Source organism: Eriocheir sinensis, chromosome 68 (genome assembly GCF_024679095.1).
Source record: "Eriocheir sinensis breed Jianghai 21 chromosome 68, ASM2467909v1, whole genome shotgun sequence".
Taxonomy (NCBI): Eukaryota; Metazoa; Arthropoda; class Malacostraca; order Decapoda; family Varunidae; genus Eriocheir; species Eriocheir sinensis.
The window spans coordinates 8,814,836-8,830,745 of NC_066576.1; the positions used below are offsets into that span (position 1 = coordinate 8,814,836).

The following is a 15,910-nucleotide window of genomic DNA, read 5'->3' on the forward strand; positions in this document are numbered from 1 at the left end:
GAAGAATGAAAGTCGCAGTGTCACTGTGTTGTTGGTAGCCAGTGTGGGAGGAGGTTCAGTAGACGCTCTGATACACGGTTATAACAGACTTGCACACACTCACTCACGCACACACACACCACCTTGCATTGAACGAAGTGGACATTGGAGGATTAAGTGAGTATTATGAGGTGATTGATTGATTGATTGATTGTTTATTGTTGCAAGTAAACAACAAAGGAGAAAGGAGGAGTATACAGTTGTTATTGTTTTATTAGAGTGTGATTTGATTTGTAGTTTATTCAGGGGAGGCGTAATTTTGAAACGGATAGTTACGATCGAAGGTGTGGTCAGGTTGTTCGTCCACACACTCTCTCTCTCTCTCTCTCTCTCTCTCTCTCTCTCTCTCTCTCTCTCTCTCTCTCTCTCTCTCACACCATTTATTCCATTTCTATTTAAATTTCTTTGCCTCAGTTGTTCTCTTCCCCAATCTCTCTCTCTCTCTCTCTCTCTCTCTCTCTCTCTCTCTCTCTCTCTCTCTCTCTCTCTCTCTCTCTCTCTCTCTCTCTCACACCATTTATTCCATTTCTATTTAAATTTCTTTGCCTCAGTTGTTCTCTTCCCCAATCTCTCTCTCTCTCTCTCTCTCTCTCTCTCTCTCTCTCTCTCTCTCTCTCTCTCCAGATGATTGTTTGGTCATTGTCGTCGTGGAGAAAGTTAGACCCCGTGAAAACGAATGATTCTGAGAGTTCGTAGAAACTGTTATAATAATAATATTCATCGTTAGAAAGGAGAGTTTAGCTATAAGAAAAAGCTTGAGGACGTTACGCATTTTCACATAATTTGAGTTCGCGCATTTTTTTTATAGTTTTTTGGTTGGCTTAGCGGTAATAAACATAGTAGTAGTAGTAGTAATAGTAATAGTAATAATAATAATAATAATAATAATAATAATAATAATAACCTAAAGCAGATTAACTGAAGTGTATTGAGTTTTAAGAAAGGAAAGCGTTATTAAAAAAGAGAATGAGAACAAAAGCAGAAAAATGTAGCTATTATATAGTACTGTTGCTGAAGTTTTCTCATGCGATATAATAATAATAATAATAATGATAATAATAATAAAAATACCTTACCTTAAGCAGAAAAGATAGGCAATGTTGCTTAAGTTTTCGTATGCGATAATATAATAGTAATACTAATATCCTACCGCAAAGTAATAAAAGTGAATCGAACCTTAGAAAAAAAGTGTTAATGATGAAAATGAGAAGCAGAAAAAGGATCTAATGGCCTATCTCTACCTGAAGTTTTCCCACGCATGCGATACGATAATGCAATCCTACCTCAAAGTAACTGAAGTGAAGTGAATCTTGAGGAAACGATATAGTGACATTCACTTATTAATGAGAAAAAAAAAAAATCAGAAAAAGATCAAGTACTGTTGCTGGAGTTTTCTCATGCGATCAACACCTCCGATAATAGCTCGAGTACAGAGTCTAACTTAGGATCTTATTATCAGACACATTCGCTTAGGTTGGCAAAAATAACGAGGTAGATAACATACCAAAACAGCACCTAATGTTTACTATTATTACCACTATTACCGTTATTGGGTTTGTTTGGTATACTTAACCCGCATATTTCGGAGACATTTGCTCCTCATTTCTGAATAAAATATAATGTGTTTTTTCTTTCGAGGAGATTTTAGATATTACTGAAAAACACGGAAGTGCTTGAGCGAAATCCACAGCGAATATAATTTCTGTGGAGACTTGCTTTTAGGACGAACCACGAAATGAGATTAATTAGGCTTTCGTGAGTATTCTTCACGAAGCTTTGTCAAACTGCCACCAGTCATAAAACTACCATTGGAAAGGTTCACTACTCCTGCGAAATGCTCGTCAAATGTGTGTGCTTGTGGGCCGAAATTTAAGAATATGACTTAACACTGCGGCGTATATCATTCGTCCGTCTAACCCCGGGGTCTGTGATTAAGTAACTGATCCTCACTTTAACCCAGGTCACGTGAGAGTAACCTGTCGCCGCCGAAACAAAGGAACCTATCGCCGCAAAATGGTAGCCTATCGTCAGTTCGTCACTACGGAGAGTAAAATATAATTGCCAACCTCGCTCCAGCGCTCTGAAGAGGCCTATTTCCTAATGCCGAAAAAGAGATTGATCTTGTTCTCACATGTGATTGTTTCTGTCATATTCATGGCACAGAAATTTTGTCGAACCAGGCTCATAAAACTATCCATGGAAATAACCACAACTTCTATGAACACTGTGAAATGTGTGTGTGCTTGGCCGCCGAAATGAGTAAAAATACGCCCTTGTGTTTTCTGAGGAGAGAGCAATCTATGTTAAATAACCATTTCAGAAAGAATAAGCTAAATAATAGAAATTACGCTTCTTCTTCTTCTTCTTCTTCTTCTATTTCTTATTTTTCTTATTTTCTTCTTCTATTTCTTCTTCTTGTTGTTGTTATTATTATTATTATTATTATTATTATTATTATTATTATTATTATTATTATTATTATTATTATTATTATTATTATTATTATTATTATCATTATTATTATTATTATCATCATCATCCAATCAATGAATAAGACCCCTGTAATTAACATATTTGTGAGCAGGAAAAAAAGTTCGGTAAATCACTGTTGACTTCCAAACAAGATAATAGTTAAAGCCCTAAGGAGGCACAGTTCAAGAGGTGTCGATACTCGCCTCTTGAAGAAGTTACATACGTCAAGAGTATAAGTGATTGGGGTTGATTGCTTACTATGAGGCAGCAGCAGTAACGTGAATATTATAAGTGCCTGTTGCTGCCTTGCTGTTATTGTCTTATTATTTCCAATGTCGTGTTTTGTCACTTAGGGAAAGAGAGAAAGAAGGATGGAAGGGAGCAAGAAAGGTGGTAGAAGAGGGAAAAGATGTAGTGAAAGGAAGAGAAAAGGGATGGAAGTGAACAGGGAAGAGAAGAAAAGATAGTAGAGAGGAAAGGAAGATGGACAAGGGAAGAGAGGATGGAGAGGAGGTAGAGAAAGAGAAAAGGAAAAAAAAGATAAAATTGAACAGAGCAGGGAAGAAAGACGAGGTAGAAAGAGGAAGTGAAGTGAAATGAGAGAAAAAAAAAAGATAGAGGGAAGATGATAACTAGAAAGGAAGAAGAGCAACAGTAGAAGTACAAGTAATAGAAACTCCAACATCATCTATCGCTACCTATTCTCGCGGCCTTGAAGTCATTGATAACAGTAGACTACAGCGTTATATCGGCGCCCAAGCACACACATTTGACAAGGCTTTCGTGGGAGTTATTGCATTTCCGTGGATAGATTTATGACCCTGGTGGTAATTTGACAAAGCCTCTGTACCATCGTAAACGTGAAAAAAGACTACTGAGAACCCAACTGATCCCCTTTTCGACCTTTGAGAATAGTTGATGTGAGAGTTGCAAGCGTATGAGCATACCGATCTCTAACTTGAGTCTCTCTGTACAGGAATTGGCGAAAGGTACAAGAATAACAAACATGATCGTAGAAGCTGCCTCGGTTTTGTTTATGTTACTATCGCGTGTTCCTATAGCAATCGCTCGTCATTTGTTTGTTCCTGTGAGGCCAGCTGGTGACATGAACGTTATTACAGAAGCTGGCACGGTGTTATTTATGTTACTATCGCGCGTGTACTATTTACTATATCTATCACATTGTTGTGTTGACAAACATGATCGTAGAAGCTGCCTCGGTTTTGTTTATGTTACTATCGCGTGTTACTATAGCAATCGCTCGTCATTTGTTTGTCCCTGTGAGGCCAGCTGGTGACATGAACGTTATTACAGAAGCTGCCACGGTGTTATTTATGTTACTATCGCGTGTGTTCCTACCGCTATCACTAGTCATTTGTTTGTTCCTGTGAGGCCAGCTGGTGACATGAACGTTATTACAGAAGCTGGCACGATTTTGTTTATCATAGTGTATATCTGCTGCTGCTGTCGCTCTCTCATTTATTTGCCATCATACGAGGCACTGAGACCTTGAGTATAGGTGGTGGGAAAAAGAAAGAAAGAAAGAGGTGTAGGAGATAGCCCTCAGAGTCACCGGTCGTCTACCTTCTGATAACAAGCAAAGCAAAGCGAGCCCCACCCCCGATACGTGATGATAAGGAGGCTATTAATTGTTATCTGGGGAGAGAGAGAGAGAGAGAGAGAGAGAGAGAGAGAGAGAGAGAGAGAGAGAGAGAGAGAGAGAGATTGGAGAAAAGAGCAACCGAGGCAAAGAAATTTAAATAGAAATGGAATAAATGGAGAGAAAGAGAGATTGATTAAATGATTGATTGATTGATTGATTGATTGATAGTTTATTGTTGCAAGTAAACAACAAAGGAGAAGGGAGGAGCATGCCATCCCAACCCCCAGGCAGTACAGAGTGTGATTATACAAGAGAGAGAGAGAGAGAGAGAGAGAGAGAGAGAGAGAGAGAGAGAGAGAGAGAGAGAGAGAGAGGTTGAAAAGTAAAGCAGGCATTTCCGCTAACACATTGAAGAAAGTGAAACTACACTCACTCTCGCTTATAAGGTGCCGGGCATAGGTCATTCGTTTTCTTCACTGGAATTCAAACGATACCAGGAAGCCATTAATCCCACCCGATGAAAGGAAAAGCCGAGTGAAACTTTGATGCATAAAGAGAATGGGATTGGAGAAGAGGAATGCATTGAGAGGGAAGGGAAATAGGGTGAAGACAGGGAGGAGGAGGAGGAGAGGTAAAAGAGGGGGGGGGGAGGGAGAAGGGAATGGGAAGGAGGGTAGAGGGAAAGCAGAGTTAAGGAAAAGAGAGGAGGAGAGGTAGGGTCAGTTTAAGCTGGTTCGGTTAAGATTCTCTCTCTCTCTCTCTCTCTCTCTCTCTCTCTCTCTCTCTCTCTCTCTCTCTCTCTCTCTCACACACACACACACACACACACACACACAACTTTTTTTTCTATATTATCAGTTGAGTTTACGTAATGTGATGACTTTCGTAACTTGGGGAAGACGAAAATAGGATACAAGGGAATGTGTGTGTGTGTGTGTGTGTGTTCGATTAGGTGAGTCATCCATAGACTCGAGAGTTTTTTGACTGACTAAACACATGATTTGTTCCCTACAGTAGCCTCATGAATGTCTGCACCAAGTGAGTGTTTCCTTATATAATTAATGGTCATACTGTTTGCGTGAAGAGTGATTAACCAACCGACTGACCGGGAGATTCTAGCTAAATGCCTGACCGACTTGCTGTTCGACTGACTGACTAATTGACTGATTGCGTAACTTTAAATAGCTGGATGACTGACGGAGAGTGTGATTAGCCAATTGACTGAGAATTTGCATGGCGAGTGATCGATTGTCTGTTTTGACCGGGAGATTCTAGCTAAATGCCTGACCGACTTGCTGTTCGACTGACTGACTAACTGACTGACTGACTGAATGAGTAACTTTAAATAACTGGATGACTGACGGAGAGTGTGACTAACCAATCGACTCACTGAGAATTTGCATGGCGAGTGATCGATTGTCTGTTTTACGAGATTGAGTAACTGACTGCCTGTATGTGTGTTGGAGACAAGGGGCCGCTTTCACAGTCATTTTGTTTGTTTCGATCGTTACAAATGGTGCCGATCGACGCTATAGTTTTCCACGTGAAACTAGCCTGTGAGGTAGCGGCGGCTGCAGAGGAAGCGAGAGGTGTTGAGAGTGCGTGGTAAGGTGCCGGGCTAGGCTAACCCCGGCAGCCGCCACTACCCCATCGGCCAGTTTTACATGGAAATACTGTAACAGCGATCGCCGCCATTGGTAACGATCAAAACAAAGAAAATGACCCTAAATGATCCCTAAATGATCGACTGATTGATTGAGTGACAGACCAACTGGCAGAACGACTAACCGACCCACTAAGCAATTGTTTTAATAACCTGTGAATTGGGTGATTGACAACTAGATTTTCTGACTTAATGATTGACTGACTAGCATTTTGACTCCATAGCACCGCTCAGTCAGCTGCCTGCCTGGTCACCTACCTACCTGACTCGCCTAATTATACAGGTGGTCCCTCCCTCGGAACACCTGATTCGCTAATTAAACCCATAACTCACGCCCAAGGGGAATATCAAGTCACTTCTCCAAATGATCTGTGACTCTCTTTTTTGGAACTCTTCTACTCTGAACTATTTACAGGAGCAGAGGTAGCGGACTTTTTTTTTTTATATTTCTTCTCTTGTTTTGTCCTTGAGTTGCCTCCTATCCTTTGAAAAAAAAGGTGGATTGATACTATTGAGAGAGAGAGAGAGAGAGAGAGAGAGAGAGAGAGAGAGAGAGAGAGAGAGAGAGAGAGAGGGTAAGGGTGTCGATGAATTGCTCAATGTCTTCCTTCCCAAAGAGTGACAACAGAAAGCGAGACTCCTAATCGGCAATAATCTGTCACCTTTATCTAGGCGTTGTGGAAGGCTTCATGCGGAAGACTCCTCAACAAAAACCTCAGCGGTCATCACAAACATGACACTCAACCGTTTATCATTTCCTTGTCTCTGATGGGGATCTTATCGTCGGTGTGCGAGGCCACGTGAGGCGGCGGCGGGCAATACATATTCTCCGCCCTGCACGTCCCCGCCGCTCTTGCCCGCCACAAGGTGACTCGAAGGGCCGCTTTCACAGTCACTTTGTTTGTGAACTGGCGGGTATTTTTTTTTTTACCTTCAAGTGACGTCACCCCGCTGCTCCGCCCCCAAACCGCCCGCTGCGCATACCGGTCGCAGTTTTGAAGCAGAGTGACTTGACTTGGTATATATCGACTTAGAGGTGACTGATCACTGGATTGAGTAATTTTGTGTTGCGAAAAAAAGGCAATATAGGAGAAGGTGGTGCTTGCCGTCCTTTCAGTAGGGGCAATATATTATTTTTTTCCTTTTAGATATGATGCTGCCAGTTGATTGATGTATTTCATCGGATCGTCCGAGGTACTTAAACATAGGCGGATTCTCATGATCTTTTTAATATGATATGTTTACCTATACTGAGACGCTCACCGCCAAGTTGCAAATAATTTGGACGAAAAACAAATAAACTAAAAGAAGTATGTATGAAAAAAATCGATATCCCGGAGTAGTCTAGTGACAAATAATAATGAAAAACAAACAAACAAACAAACAAAACAACAAAAAATAGGAGTACCTCACATGATCCCTAAGTGAATTTATGATACAGAATTAATTTAGTTTAGTTTAGTGGGATATTTTTGTTTGTGTTTCTGGCAGTCGGAAATTATACTTATCAACATATGAAATTTATTTCTTACCCTAGATAAAAATCTGTATTGTAACAAAATTCACAATTTTCCTATTTGATGAAATTATATAAGACATTCTATAATCCTCCAAGTAGTTACAGATGACTATAAAAGAGTAAACTTTTGCGGTTTTGAGAAATGGAAAAAAAGTTATTTTTTCCTATTCCTTTACTCTACCCGCTCAACGTCAGACCTGTGAGCAAGCAATATTGAGGCATTAATCTTACTATTAATCTTATTAAACATTACGTTAAAATCACTGACGCTATCTGACATTCATATTCCTGAGATTTTAACCGCCAGGCTTTTGGACGAAAATCAAATAAATAAAAAAAGTTGAAAGTAAGGTGAAGCACATCCATCCAGGCACGAAGTGGAATGTAATTTTGGGGTCATCACGGCGTATACGCTCACTGCGTTGCTATTTTATTCATTAGCCGCCAGGGAGGGGGGAAAATGACCAGGACATGCAGTGAACGATGTGACAAGGTCGAGCTGTATACCTGGACCGAGACACGTAGACTGGCTGATATATACCCGGCCACACTCGGCGGCCACACTGACCGCTGCGGCAGGAAGGGACAACACCTGCACACGTCATCTGCCCGTGTGACCCTTTCGTTGCACGTTTCGGATCACCTCTTAATGGCACCCCTTTCAGGAGGGTGGTAGTCTGTCTGGCGCCGGCTGTTCTATTAGCTGTTACCCTTTTCCTGATCCTTTTCTCGACAGTTTTCCGTGGATACTACTACTACTACTACTACTACTACTACTACTACTACTACTACTACTACTACTACTACTACTACCACCACTGCCACTACCACTACTACTACTACTACTACTACTGCAACTACTACTACTACTACTATGACCACTCCTCCTCCTCCTCCTCCTCCTCCTCCTCTTCCTCTTCCTCCTCCTCCTCATCTTCCTCATCTTCCTCCTCCTCCTCCTCCTGCTACTACTACTACTACTACTACTACTACTACTACTGATACTACTACTACTACTACTGCTATGACTACGACTACTACTACTACTGCTATGACTACGACTACTGCTACTACTACTTACTCTACCCACCACAGTATTGCTACTAGTTTGTTTCTTTGGCCTTGGGTTACATAAGACGGCATCACGGCAGGCGGTATTAGGTGGGCGGACTGGATATTTTTTTTACGGTAAAGAAACCAGCTCAAGGGCATGCAATGAACAGTGGAATAAGACATAATAGCCCGTTGATCGCTAATCGTCTGTCCCATCAATCCATCATGCCCTGGACTTCGACCCGGCGAGCTCCCCGCGTGAAGATAGCCATCAGCCATCATCCCCACCAATGATCGTTATCGCCACCCTCACCTGCCTCCTCCTCCGCCAGTCACAGCTAAGAGAAGAGGCGATACGCACTCCCACCCCTGACCCCTCCCTCACCGTGTCATCTTCTCTGGGCTCATGCTGTCCCCTGGAGCTCATTCTTGATTCACTTGGACATATAGTAGACGTAGAGTAGTAGTAGTAGTGGTGTAAGAACTACCACTTCTAACAGTAAAACTAGCAGAAGCAACGGCATTCAACCCCATGATGGCGGATCTATTTAAAATAACGATGTGTTGCACAGCTTCCCGTGAGTTAAGTCTTTGTTGCCGGAATAAGCTTCTTCGGGACGGGGCCAAGGTTGGTATTGTCAAATGCTCCCACCCCTCACACCAACTCTTTCCAAAGGCCAAAAAGGAGGTTAATCGAGTTCTAATGAGTGTTCTTTTAGGTTCACGGTACAGAAGAAGGCTCAGACTACCACCAGGGTCATAAAAGTACCCCTGGAAATGCCTTAAACTCCCACGAAAGACTAGTAAATTACGTGTTCCTGGGCGCAGAAATGTTTAAAAATATGGTCCCAAGTCCCCTGCTCCCCCCCCAATTAGTCATGTGTCTCTGCTCTCTGTGTGTGGAGTAAATGAAGAAGGAAATAATCCGTAGGTAATAAATGGGGACAGTCAAGTGGGGGCTGTTTGTCCCGCGCCCTATGACTGCATTTGCCGAGAGTTATGGTCGTATTACAAGACAAATCGCCGCCCAAGAACACATATTTGACAAGGCTTTCGTAGGAGTTGTGGGCATTTCCAGGGGTAGTTTTATGACCCTGGTGGTAGTGTGAGTCTTCTTCTGTACCATGAACCTGAAGAAACACTCATTAGAACCCGACTGACCCCCTCTTTGACCTTTAGAAATAGGTGATGTGAGAAGCGAGTGTCTTAAAATACCAACCTTAAAGATTTCTCAGACACACCTCTCCTCTAACTTCTTTGTGTGTGTGTGTGTGTGTGTGTGTGTGTGTGTGTGTGTGTGCGCTCCCGTTTCTCTATACGATCGTCTGATATATTTTTGCTCGCTTGTGAAAACTACTACTACTACTACTACTAATAATAATAATAATAATAATAATAATGATACGCTAATTACATTTTTTAGACATAATTTGGGTGGGTGTATTACGTAATCACGACCAAGGTCAACTTTCGTAGTAGTGAGGATGTAATAAGGATACATAACAGTACTCTCTCTCTCTCTCTCTCTCTCTCTCTCTCTCTCTCTCTCTCTCTCTCTCTCTCTCTCTCTCGTGAAGAGCCGCAAGTCATCCAGATTGTCGCCATTGTTTACTTATCGCTGTTGGAGTGTTTTGCTTCTCTAGACAGCATTGTTATCACAGTAATTGCGCTCCTCACCGCCCTTTCATGGGTCACTGAGATCTTATACTTGTGTTTCATATGTTATCATGACCTAATTCTTTTTGTGTCCAGCACATAATTAACCTGGTACCTGCGGGGATCATGTTTCTTTAAGGTCCCTCTAAGCGAGAATGTGAGAAAAAATCATCACTCGCGCATACCATTTCATTATACGTATATATATCAACGCATTTGTGATCGGTTTATGCATCATCTATATTTGGGGGTTTATATCATGGTACAAATTTGGCCCGTCGCTGCTACACGGTGAAGCCACAAATTTGGCCCGTCGCTGCTACACGGTGAAGCCACAAATTTGGCCCGTCGCTGCTACACGGTGAGGCCACAAATTTGGCCCGTCGCTGCTACACGGTGAAGCCACAAATTTGGCCCGTCGCTGCTACACGGTGAAGCCACAAATTTGGCCCGTCGCTGCTACACGGTGAAGCCACAAATTTGGCCCGTCGCTGCTACCAGGATAAAAGCTAAATCAGATGGTTTTTAGATCTTTTGTGACCACTGAACATGTATACTGTTCTTCCGTCTTTTAAGCGAAATCAGTAACGCAAAATCTACATCATGATTGTGAAAAATACTGCCCTTTGAGATAACATTAAAAATCTGCTTGTGATAATATCGTGTGTGTGTGTGTGTGTGTGTGTGTGTGTGTGTGTGTGTGTGTGTGTTGCAGTTCATGGGGACAATGGGAGACTGGCTCAACCCACATCCAATTAAGAACAGCTTACTACGTGTTACTACTGCTGCTGCTGCTCTCGTTATTACTGTTGTTTTTGTTGTTGTTTTTGCTGCCCTCTTTATTATTGTTGTTGGTTCTGGTGCTGGATTTAACTGCTTCAAGCTATGATACATAAGACGAGATTAACTCAACCTGTAAAACTTTATTTATATCAGATAAGTCTCTCTCTCTCTCTCTCTCTCTCTCTCTCTCTCTCTCTCTCTCTCTCTCTCTCTCTCTCTCTCTCTCTCTCTCTCTCTCTCTCTCTCTCTCTCTCTCTCTCTCTCTCTCTCTCTCTCTAACACACACACACACACACACTCTCTCTCTCTCTCTCTCTCTCTCTCTCTCTCTCTCTCTCTCTCTCTCTCTCTCTCTCTCTCTCTCTCTCTCTCTCTCTCTCGTTTCACAGTTCACCATTTGGCGTCGGTACTTTCCATGGGTGAAGGGGGGCGGGGGAGGGGACGAGGGCGGGGGAGGACGACTATTGTATGCAGAAGGGGATTCCATGTGGGAGTGACAAGTGGCTGCGAATGAGGGGGAAGGGGGGAGAAGGGGCAACGTTAGAAAGTTCCAGATAGTGCTTGGACGTTATCAGTTATCCTTCTATACCTATCCTTTAATACTCTCCTCGTAAGTTACTCTTTGGATTTACAGAGAAGCGTATAGGGACTATTACACTGGGCAATTTTTCCGTGGATCTTCAGTCAAACCACGATTTCCGCTGACGTGGTTCTCATATTTCCGTGGTTTTCTGACGTGTCCACGATCTTCCAAAGCTACGGTAGATTTCACTGAAGGACAACGCTATTACTCATCGTCTTCATCAGCGGCAATAACAACAAACAATTACGAACCACGCCAGCGGAAATCGTGGTTTGACTGAAGAACCACGGAAAATATACCAAGTGTAATAGCTCCTTAAGGGATAGGGTTGGGATGGCAGGGTATTCTTGACATAGTTAGGGTATTCTCAGTTCTTATTCCTTTCTTCCTTCCAAGGGGGCTTCGTGGTGCAGTGATTAGCACACTCGGCTCACAACCGATTCCAGGGCAGAGTGGAAAAATTTGGGCGGCTTTTCCGATACCCTATGCCCCTGTCCACCCAGCAGTGAATGGGTACCAGGTATTAATCGGGGGATCTCCTATAATTCCTTCCCCTTCTGTCTCTCTCCGGCATATGACCACAGATGTTGCGCCGACTAAATGAAACTTTCCAACTTTTTTTCTCCTTCCACAGCTTATTCTCTGGATGTATAAAGGAGGGTGAGGGATTGGGAGGGACGGCACGGCATTGTTAGGGCGTTATCAGTTATCATTATTTACTACCCCGCATTATTACCACTACCCATACCACCACTCTTGGGTTTACAGAGAAGCGAATGGTAAGGAGAGGCGGCAGGGCATTCTCGGCATAGTTTGGGCATTCTCCTCATTCTTTATTTTCACTGAAGGTTACTCTTTGAATGTACAGAGAAGGGGGAGGGATTAAGAGGGACACCAGGGCATTCCCGACATTCTTAGGATGACCAAGATGTTATGATGAACAAATTATATTTAGCATTAGTTAGACCTCATCTTGACTATGTGGTTCAGTTCTGGTCACCTTACTTCAGAATGGATATCAAAATGTTAGAATCGGTGCAGAGGAGGATGACTAAGATGATTCAGGGGTTGAAAAACTTGCCATACGAGGAAAGACTCAAACAGTTAAACTTGCATTCTCTAGAAAGGCGAAGGGTGCGTGGAGACATGATCGAGGTTTATAAATGGATGAAGGGCTTTAATAATGGGGATATTCATAAGGTTTTGTTGGTAAGAGAACCGGGTAGGATACGTAGTAATGGGTTTAAACTGGATAAATTCAGATTCAACAGGGACATAGGCAAAAATTGGTTTTCTAACAGAGTGGTGGATGAGTGGAATAGGCTTAACAATTGTCACATTAAAAAATAGAGTAGATAAATTCATGGACAGCGATATTAGGTGGGGTTAGATTCACGGGAGCTTAGGTTCAAAGGAGCTGCCTCGTACCGGCCTCCTGCAGATTCTTATGTTCTTATACTCTCAGTCATCCTTACCCTTCTCACATGTTACTCTTTGGATGTAAATAGAGGGAAGCGTAAGGAGCAGGGAGGGACAGCAACATTCTCCGCATTGTTAGGGTATTCTCAGCTCCCATTCTTTACTACCCCGCAGATGACTCCTATATAGAGAAGGGCGGGAAGGTTGAGGGAAGGACGTCTGCATGGGTTAAGAGGTCACCATACACATGCCATTCTTCGTCATTGCTATTCCGCGTCTATTTTTACTTCACTATGAGGACGCGGCCTTAGGTTCCCGCCCATGGCAATACAGGGTCGACACTTTTTTAGCCCGTATTTATAAACGTCTCGGCTCCTCAGTTCGCTTGATTATGAAAAAAGACTCGTAGAAGTTGCTATGGGATGTTCGTGGACTATTTGGTCTTTGTCTTTCATTATTTTTAGAGTGGAGTCTAAGGCTCTTCGTCTCATCAGCTCTCCTCCTCATACTGATAGTCTTCTACCTCTTAAATTCCGTCGCGATGTTGCTTCTCTTTCTATCTTCTATCGATATTTTCACGCTGACTGCTCTTCTGAACTTGCTAACTGTATGCCTTCCCCTCCCCCGCGGCCCCGCTGCACAAGACTTTCTGCTCATGCTCAACCCTATACTGTCCAAACCCCTTATGCAAGAGTTTACATAGATTTACATAGAAAATCAGACCACACAGACCCCATGGTCCAGACTAGGTGGTCTGTCCTTAAACCTAAGTGAGTTAACCAGCATCTTCACCCTTTCATCCCTCACGCTGGTAAACTCTGGAACAATCTTCCTTCATCTGTATTTCCTCCTGCCTACGACTTGAACTCTTTCAAGAGGAGGGTATCAGGACACCTCTCCTCCCGAAATTGACCTCTCTTTCGGCCACCTCTTTTGATTTTTTTTTGTAGGAGCAGCGAGTAGCGGGCTTTTTTTTTATTATTGTTTCCTTTTTTTGTGCCCTTGAGCTGTCTCCTTTGTTGTAAAAAAAAATATATCACTGTGTTGCAAATGTTACGAAAGGTTCACAAATGGTTGGCCTGTGTGTGTGGTTGCAGTGTGCTGGGTGGTGTTAAACTTGTCACGATGATGCTTTTTAGATGTGGATTATCTTTGATGAGGAACAGCTTTAGTAATGGTGTTTTCGTTAGTCGAATTCTACTTCTAATAATTGTAGGCATGATAGTGATGATTATGATGACAGTAGTAGTAGTAGTAGTAGTAGTAGCAGTTAGTAGTAGTAGTAGTAGTAGTAGTAGTAACAATAATAAAAATAATAGCATCAACTAACATCATTGCACGCCTAACACTAAGGAAAGGAGGTAAAGAAATAAAAACTACAGAAAAGAGATGGAGATGAAAACGGGGAAAAAGTGATAGGGAAAAACAAGGAAAGAAGTAGAGAGATAAAAACTATAGAAAGGAAGTAAAGAGATTAAGAATTAAGGAAAGGAAGTGAAGACATCAAAACTAGAGAAAGAAGAAGATATCAAAACGAAGGAGAGGAGGTAGAGAGATAAAAACTACAGAAAAGAGATGGAGATAAAAACGGGAAATAGTGATTGGGAAAAACAAGGAAAGAAGTAGAGAGATATAAACTTAGGAAAGGAAGTAAAGAGATTAAAAGTAAAGAAAGGGGAAGAGATCAAAACGAAGGAAAGGAGATAGAGAGATAAAAAAAAAACTATAGAAAAGAGAAGGAGGTAGAGAGATAAAAACTAAGGAAAATAAATAAACAGATAAGAAAATAAAGGAAAGAGGTAAAGAGATAAAAACAGAACGGCAACCATAGCTCAGATTCATAAAACATTCTGCCGCGAAGGTTATGTAAAAGGTTGTGTGGAATGTGAAATGATGAACCAAAAAAGGGTCACAAAAGCAGCTGTGGCCCTGGTGCTAATAGAGTAGCCTGCCATTATTTAGTTAATTGGCCAAGGTCGTCTCAGCATTGTGTGTCTGTGTGTGTGGGTGGGTGGGGGGGGTATGGGAAAGAGTGTGGGGAGAGAGAGAGAGAGAGAGAGAGAGAGAGTGCGAGAGAGAGAGAGAGAGAGAGAGAGAGAGAGAGAGAGAGAGAGAGAGAGAGAGAGAGAGAGTCACAGGCACAGGCAGACAGACCGGCAGACAGACAGACAGACAGACAGAGACACAGACAGACAAACAGACAGACAGAGACACAGACAAACAGACAGACAGACAGACAGAGACACAGACAGACAGACAGACAGAGACACAGACAGACAGACAGAGACACAGACAGACAAACAGAGACACAGACAGACAGACAGACAGACACAGACAGAGACACAGACAGACACAGACAGACAGACAGACAGAGAAACAAAATCAGAGTTGTGCAAATTAATAAAACTAAGCTCATAAAGGACACACACACACACACACACACACACACACACACACACACGGAAAAGAAGGGACACTCACAATTATTAATACGCGTGAGTAAAGACTGTCCTTCCGGTCCGGGTCTGGGCCACTCAAGGTTCCGTCTCGCCCTCGGTGTTGTGGAAGAGGAGCGTGAGCGTGACAAGCAGGCTCAGGAAGAGTAAGTCAGGGAGGCGTGAGGAGGGGAATATGCTGTCTCGGATGTAGTGGGGAAGGTCAAGAAGCGGTGATGAAGCGGAACAGAAGTGTGGTAAACGTTATTTTGGGGAAGAGGATGAGGGGATTGCTATCAGAAGTACGCATAGAAAATAAACGTGAATAAGTAAAATAACAATAAGTAAATGTTTTTTTTTTTTTTTTTTTTTTTTTTTACGTGATCGCCGGTAGGCTTGCTTGAGGGCCCTGGGTGGTGTTCGGCCCCAGCCCGTCATGGCGCAGGCAAGTGTTTATAGTGGCGCCATCTTCTCTTGGCTCATGCTGCCCCCCGGAACTCATTCTTGATTCACTTGGACGGTTTCCTCTAGAGTCCGGGTTGATGGGTGGTCTTCAGGACAGCATGTGGGTAGTTTTAAGCCACTCGGCGGTGACTGAAAAACCCGAGGTGGTAGCGTGGGGATTCGAACTGGGCCCAGCACGCTACCACTCAGCCACCGCCTACCCATAATGAATAAAATGAGT

At 42.7% G+C, this 15,910-nt stretch overlaps 1 protein-coding gene across 1 annotated transcript in view; it reads left to right on the forward strand.

Annotated features, from left to right (window-relative positions):
* The window catches only part of LOC126988274 (gastric triacylglycerol lipase-like), a 37,292-nt gene continuing 21,382 nt past the window's right edge, over positions 1-15,910 (forward strand). The window contains exon 1 of the mRNA XM_050846333.1: positions 1-156. The gene's annotated coding sequence lies outside the window, so the exon portion shown is untranslated. The remainder of the gene's footprint in view (positions 157-15,910) is intronic.